This window comes from Cryptotermes secundus, unplaced genomic scaffold (assembly GCF_002891405.2).
Source record: "Cryptotermes secundus unplaced genomic scaffold, Csec_1.0 scaffold1440, whole genome shotgun sequence".
NCBI classification, from domain to species: Eukaryota; Metazoa; Arthropoda; class Insecta; order Blattodea; family Kalotermitidae; genus Cryptotermes; species Cryptotermes secundus.
Genome location: NW_019733339.1, coordinates 483,182 through 491,482, shown reverse-complemented (window position 1 = coordinate 491,482; position 8,301 = coordinate 483,182).

Here is an 8,301-nt window from a genome sequence, read left to right as displayed (position 1 = left end):
ATACATAAATTCATATGCAATGTTACCATCATTTGGTTGCAAAAATTTAAAAATTTCATTCTGGTGTTGTGTATGAAATTTTCATTGCAAATATAATAGTTTCTCATTCGACCTTTGTAGGCCAAAAGCAGTTTAGAAATGAATCATGTAATCCTCGATCAATCCAATAGCGTAATCGATCGTAATAGTCAAAAGTTGGTACCAAGCAATCGTGAATACCGGGAAGTAGTACCAAGTTCATATGATGCACTAATTTGTTGATAGATAGTAGCACATTCTCAATTACATATCCTGCCATCTGAAGCACCGTATTAACACTACAATCAAAACACATTTATCAACCAGCATACCCGTTCAATGCTTCAGAACGTTCATTTCGTGTTCCGAAAATTTTGTCCCTGAGCAAAACTCCCATAACCATTATATGCGGCTATATGGGTCATTAAGCTTACCTGAATATGGTGGTAGAAAAAAATTCCTAACCCTGCCTGCAATCGGTCCCCTGATATCTGGGCCTCTGGGTTGCCCATGAGAAGTATGGGTTGATGTGGTTGTGTCTGTCTTGTGGGAGGCCCTACTGCAACCCATACACACCCTACAACCCTTATTTCAGTGGATGGACCTGACAAGATCCACTTTACATGCTGCTGTGAGAGACCATGTCTAAAAACATGGTACAGTAACTTGAATCAGTTCAGGAACATCCTCACTGCACATCCTTTTTAATTCATTGTACACCAATAATCCTACCATGCAATTGGTATACAGTGTAAGTTACTGAAAGCATTCCTAAATAATGTTGTATTTTAGCGTCCTGTTGCACTGATTTTCGTCCATGATATATATACAGTGTCCGTCTTGCAGTGACAGGTAAAAGTGGATGCACTGCAAGACGGACACTGTATACGAGTATATATCATTCCTAAATAAACTAACTATCAGGGGTAGAATCCTTCTTAAGAAGCTAATCTTTGCTTGTCTAGGCAAGACATGTAAGATTTCAAAATTCCCAACATATTACAGAACCTGAAGATTCATGAACCATGTTCACAAGACCCCACCACTGTTCTCTATCCTGAGCTAGCATGCAAGACCTAGGACTGGGACAGATTCATTGCATAATCAATAAATAAAATGAAAAATAAATTAATTAAACAACTCACTGGCTCCAAATGAACAAAAGTTAGTGTACCTGTTAATCAGATGGCAGAGGACAGGAACAAGAGGTGGGCTCTTGTAAACTTGACAACGAATTCCCAGGTTCAATATAAAGCAGTGAATTTCACTAGTTGAGCCAGTATCAGTTTCTGAAGAAGTTCTCTACTTCGTGGAGTCAGTTTTTTATTTGAGAAGTCTTGTGAATATGGTATGATTTCCACTTACAGTAACAAAGGTTTTGAGTTTGTGAGCGTCACACAAATGTTACATGTTATCTGTTCTGTATGTAACCCAGAGACAGGTTATGTATGCAATTATGATTGGCCATCTAGGATGTGCTGCCATGTAGCTATGTATGAAGATGTCATCGCTTCAGGGGACCCTGTAACCTCCATCTTCAGGTTAAATAAGCAACTCTCACATTCAAATGGTGGTCCAATAATTGGATTTCAATTATGCTCAATTTACATCATCACAGAGCTATGTTGAATGAAATATTAAACTCAGATATTTAATTTGGATTCCTTAAAAGTTCTCAACACCTCACAACCTATTACTTAACATATCACTACACTATATGGTAATTTTACCTACTGATACATAGTTCAACCTCAAAAATATACTGATAGAAAACTATCTACAGAAGAAAAACTGTTAATAATTTGACATGCAACTGATTAGAATCTGGCATAGCATGGAAAGAAATTAACAAAAAGAATCATTATTCTGCATAAATATTTTAATTGGTACTTAAAATTCTAAAAGAATTTATAAGCCCATATCTCTTAAGAACATATACATTGTATATGATACAAATCTTACATACATTGTAAAAAAAATTAGAAGCACATTCTATGTATATTATAGTACATATGGTATAATTTCTTTTTATACAATATTTCCTTGTGGAGCAAAATATTATTTATTTATTCATACAGGCCACAATATTATCATTTAATCATCCATACCTAGAGCATGTGATATCCTACAGCACCTATGTACATTGGTGGATATTTGGTTGTCAAAAGAAGTCTGCACAAACAATAATGATACCATAACCCTATTTTATTTTACAATCAGATATATTTAGTAATAAAAATATCTGAATTACAGTAAATGATGTTATATGAACCCATTTTTTGCAAGAAAGAAGATGACCAAAGAACTGGAAAACTAGTATTCCACAATGAGGGAATGCACTGCCAAATGATGCAAACACAATACAGTAAACTCCTTCTTATCAAATATCCAAGCTCTAGAATTCTGGTGAAACTGGTATAACATTCAAACAAAATTTAATATTTTTTATAAACTTACATTTGCAATGTGCATAGTTCACCTCACATCATAGTTTTCCCAGCCACCACCAGCAGTGCTGCCTGTTATCCTCATGCAGATGCGCTAACAGCAATAGTAATCCATGATTACAGTAAAGTCAAGGCCAATCTGTGATTGTATTGTGACATGTTGCGCTATGGATGACACCCCTCCCTCCCCACCAGCCATGACGTGCCGAGCGGAGCTGAAGTGAGCAGAGTCCAAGCACGCTGGTCGCTATGCAAAGCGAGTAAACACTGGTTGCTAGGCAAAGTGAGTAACAACAGCGGTACCCATTACATAACATGGGACGCCGCAGTTGCTACGTAGCAGTAAACAACTCCCAACAGCGTTGCTAGGCTACAGGCGACTAGGCAACAAGGAAGCGAGGCATTTCCCATTGTCTGGCTGAGGGTTTATAAGGGAACTACACAGCTGCTGAAGACAGTTCTCAAGGCAGCAGCCTACGAAGCGAGTTGGACTCTAGCCAGCAGTGAGCAGTAAGGAGTGAGTTGGAGCACAGCAGCAGTCGCGGAAAGAAGCACTGGCCGCGTGTGTGATAATCAGTGATAGTTCATGATAACTGAGAAATAATTGGAAGAGTGTGATACAGTTGCACTTGTATAACTCCCACGTTATAAAAAACGTGTAGACTACTGAGGATAGAAGGAAAAGATTTGTGTGTACGGTTTGTAAGGTGTGTTAACCCATAACATTGTTATAAGTATATGTAGCCAAGACTTGTAGGTTGTTAAATAAACCAGTTAACAATCCAAACGGCGTCTTCAGTAATAAAACATGTTACAGTATTATAGTAATCTGAAATCTTTCACACATTAATCTGCTGTCACCTAACTGGACTTCCATGAAAGAACTTAAGCAAAAACTGCATTACTCCTACTTTGTAACAGAAAATGGAGACATGTAAAAGAGCAGAAATGGTTAAAAAATCATATAAAAACTAGGTTTCTGTATGTTTTTCTCATTCAGCTGGCATATTCATGTAACAAGAACATCATATTCATGTTGGAACATCATGTTGGATAACAGGGAGTTCACTGCACTGGTTGTAATGGAATCTAATTATGTCAACATAACACTGAGCATGGCCAAATCAAATGATGCAAACAAGCAACATAAATATCTAAATTATAATAAATGTAGTTATATGAACTCACCTTTAGCAACAAACACAATTTAAAATGAATTGCAAAATTAGTGTTCAACGGTGAGGGAATGGATTTCCAAACAATACAAACATTATATTGGTTATGGTGAAATCTCATGATACCAACAAAATGTTAGTTATGACTGAATCAAATAATGCAAGCATAATATCGGTTATGGTTGAAATTACAACTAACGAGTGCTCATCTTCTGAAACACATCTGCCAGTATTCACATGTTCAGTTTTAGCCTCAGGACTGAAATAACAAGGCACTGACAGATGTAAGACTTCTGACTAGCTTGCTGGTATGCATCAAGTGTTTGCTTTGTTAATATGTGTAGTGGCTGAAAGGGCGCCCTGGAATGCACTAATATAAATCTTAAAAATTTAACTTCAAAACCAACACAAACTATGCACATTATAACAATTTAACATAAGTCTAGCATTTACAAATATATTTTCTGCATAATCAGCACAAAAATGCTCTAGTACTGAAAGACAAACTGGACGCTGGATTCATTCATATTTTAGTTTGTTAACAAAGAGGATGAAACACACATAAAAATTATGTCGGTACAAATATACTTTATGCTGTGATCTCACTAAATATCAGTGAAGAGAAATTTCTATTAATTAAAAACAGTAGCACTGTTTAATGTTATGGTATAACCAATTTTAGCACCATATATCTGTAAAATGATCTGTGTATTGTGGACCAAGTTCACACAGCATGTACCACTGTAAGTCAATGTCCCTGTGCTGGCTGAGTCTTTCCTCACAAATAGGTTGCTGCATAATACCTTTGATTCAGAGATACTAATAGTTAAGATATAAACTATGTAGGGTATGGTTTTAGGCTTCCATTATGTAAGCATAAAATAACTGGTAATAGACACAAATAATATATACGAAATATGGCATCTTGAACAGCAGAATAGAGCAGCATATATATCACTTCACTATGATACTCATTACAGAGGTAATGTGTTGTCAGAACAGCCAATGTGTTCATAATTACACATCTGTGTTTTCTAGTGTACTTCTGAAAGGCAGATGTTTGGTAAAGGATTACAGTATACAGCATGATACTAGTTTTCATACTTCTGAAAACTAAATGGCAACAGACTGAAATTTTCCAACGTAGTTCTCTGATGTTGCACACTACCACACACATGCAATGAAAATATATATTTTGTACACATTTATTTAAAATTCTCTACATTTTTTACTGAGGCTACATGGGACAACCGCCACGCTCGTGTGGCTTTTTCTTTTCTACTGCTATTTGTTCTATAAATTTTCCATCATTATCATCATGGAGGATAATTTGCTTTTTCTTTTCATGAAGAGAGCAAAATGATTCATCTATCTTTTTGCAAGGCTGACACAATCCCAACTGGTTTTGGTATCCAGAACCCTATCAAAAATGCTTCTTTAGCCTTTTGTAGCAGAACATAAATCAATGAAATGAGCAATAATGTACAGAGACATCAATTTCTTGCAATCCTATCTTCTATAAACTGCCAAAGTTTCTAATTCACTTCTATGAACATAATAAAATGAAACTCTTAACAAAATTATGTTAGTTGTCTGGTTGATATATTGCTATTTTAAACTACTTTCCACTTATAAGAAGGTTTTTCCACCCTTTAATCTGTCATAATCATGAATTTCAGAAAGCACGATGTTTCAGTCACCTCACTTCAAGCAGTGTCTTTAATTTCATGGACTTTGTCTCAAGAAAAATGGTCAGGTGGGACACAATAATTCAAACAAATATATTTTATACTCAAACAGAGGGTTACATATTCTGGAATGGTTCAGTAAATACACTGTAACTTAGTATATGACACATTTATATCTGTGCAGCCATCTCTATACACCACAAACATGCCACAGTCCAGTAAAAAATTTTGTTTTTCATCTCTGTAACAGAAATATAAATGAATCAGTTTCTTGTATTTCCTCCCTGCAGGCACACAGAGCAGTCCTCCCTGTAAAAATATGAATTCCTGTCATTTATTCCCAAGTTAAGAACCTACACAAAAATTTTATTTTTTTCAAGTTTCTATTTCCAGGTGGAGACCTAACAAAGAACACCAAAAGATATTAAGAAATGGTTTCATATTCCTGCCAATATGTAGTGTAGCCATGGCTGTTAAAGTGATGTACAAGTATTACGGTAGAGTTTTTTGATATGATGTGATTCTCACTCACAATCCTTCTTTTTTAATGACATAAGTAAACTTTAATTCATTAATTTGAGTGGTGTTCCTTCTACAACGTTCTAGCTCTTATACGAGTATACTGTGATGACACGGAATGAAATCATGTCCTGGGTGCTTCTACAAAATGAATCATTACACAGGGAATCACTTTCAAGAAAATCATTAGCCAATAGAACAGAGCACTAACTAAGATCCAACTAATTCCATCAAGTTCAGTCCTTCCTAAGAAGCCAACCAAGCAATTCCCATCATTTTGAGGAACCTGAAGGTTCACTGCCATGTTCACAAGAGCCTGCCACTTTTCCCCATCCTCAGCCACATGAATTCTGTCCACACCCCATCATCCTGCTTGTTTAAGAACCATTTTTAATATTATTCTTCCATTCACACCTAAGTTTTCCTTGTGGTCTCTATCCTTCAGGTTTTCCCACCCAAAACTTTGTATGCAATTCTCTCCCATGTATACTACATCCCCTGCCCATTTCATCCTTCTTGATCTGATAATACTAATAACATTTGGAGAACAGTACAAATTGAGTGCATCAGAGCTTTAAAACTGATCTTCTGGATGGCCATTTCATACACTCCTGAGGTGTCCAAGTAGATCATGTTAAATATATGAAGTGCATACAGACTCAGTGGTTAAAATATGCCATACTGAAAGCTCATTTATTTTATATTAAAGTAACAGTGCATGTAGAAAAACAGACACCACCTGAGCTACTGGAGATGTCAAGTGGCCTCCGTAGTCTAGGGGTAACGTTCCCACCTCATGACTCAAGGTACGCAGGTTCAAACCTGGCGGAGGTCGTGGAATTTTTTAAGGGCAGAAAAATTCAGGGAACAAGTCCTCCGGGAGGGACTTTAAACCGTGGGTCCCGTGTCGTAGATTTACGGCACGTAAAAGATCCTCATGTCTCTAGGAGACCTCTGAGCAAAATTAGGCAAAGTTTCCCGCCCAAGTAGTTTCCAATGCCTCCGGTAGATGGGGAAGTATCGGGTACCACTGCCAGCCTCACTGGTTGAAATGGGGCTGATAGCGAGCACCAGTACCGGCAGGGTATGCTGACTGGTAGAATATCAAAGGGGGACGTACAATAGACTATTAGTCGCAGTGCATGGGGAAACCCACCCCCTCCAATAATAATAATAATAATAATAATACTGGAGATGTCCGCCACTATTCGACAAAATCCTTAGAACAATCCAGATAGCTCTGCCAGTGCTGCATGAACTAAAATGTGTCGCTGGAGTAGAAGTCTGTTTCAGCATTTTTCAACCATGTACCCACAGTTTACTGGACTGCCATTTTGGTTTCATAGTGTTCAGGTGGTAGTCTGAAGGGAGCAAGTTCAAACTGCCCAGCCAAAGTTTCCAATCTTCTCCAATGTCAGGTGTGCAGCGTTCTGGCATGCATTATCACATTGAAGACTGGAGTCTTTTTCATCAGGTACTTGTCAGGAACTACATTTAGTATTTTCTTGGGCATGTGAATGTAAAGAACTGCACTCACAGTTTGCTTAGCGTGTATGAAATCAAACTGCATGCACCGCTTGACATCCCAGGAAAATGTTCACATAATCATTACAGCCAGGGATATGCATCTGGCCTCCTCCTCATTTGGAGATGCAGCATTATGCCATTCCATGCTCTACCATTTTGTTTCAGGAACAAAATGGTGGAACTAGCTTTCATCAGGCATTATGTTCGGTAGGAAGTCACCACCATCAGCAGCATGGCATTGAAACAGCTGTGATGACACATCCATGTGTGCCTTTTTGTGCTCATCCATCTGCAGTCAGGGAACCCAGTGACAACAAACTTTCCAGTATACCAAAGCCTTTGTCATCTCCTGTATTGAACTGTGTCCAACGCTGAGCTGTGCTATCATTCCCTAAATGCCACCTATTGGTCTTCTGTGATAAGCACCTCAACTTTCTGATCCTTGCATTCTGTAGCTGCAGTTACTGTGACAGTGGTGAGGCAGATTACTGATATCCCTGCTGCCATACTTGAAGTGTTTCACCCAACACCGCACACGGCCGGCCACCCATGCATAAGTCTCCACACACATCATCAAATCATCAAATATATTTGTAGCAGGACTGTTCTCCTTTACACGAAATTCAATCATGGCACGCTTATGATATGATACATCATTGTCAGCCATTTTGTTATAGTGGATTATGGATAAGTATCTGTATTTGCAGGCGTGTGCTGTGCCTATGTCTCAAGTTGCAGAAAAGGCATACAGCTATTGGCCCAGTCTTGCTGTGTCAATAAAATATACATAAACCTCTGCTTCTCATTACATTTGTTACAATCCTCATATATATATGTTACATGACATTCACACAATATATTTTAAGAGAGAACCTGGTTTTGAGCAAACACTTTTGTGTGAAAATGAGACAATGGCAATTGAACACT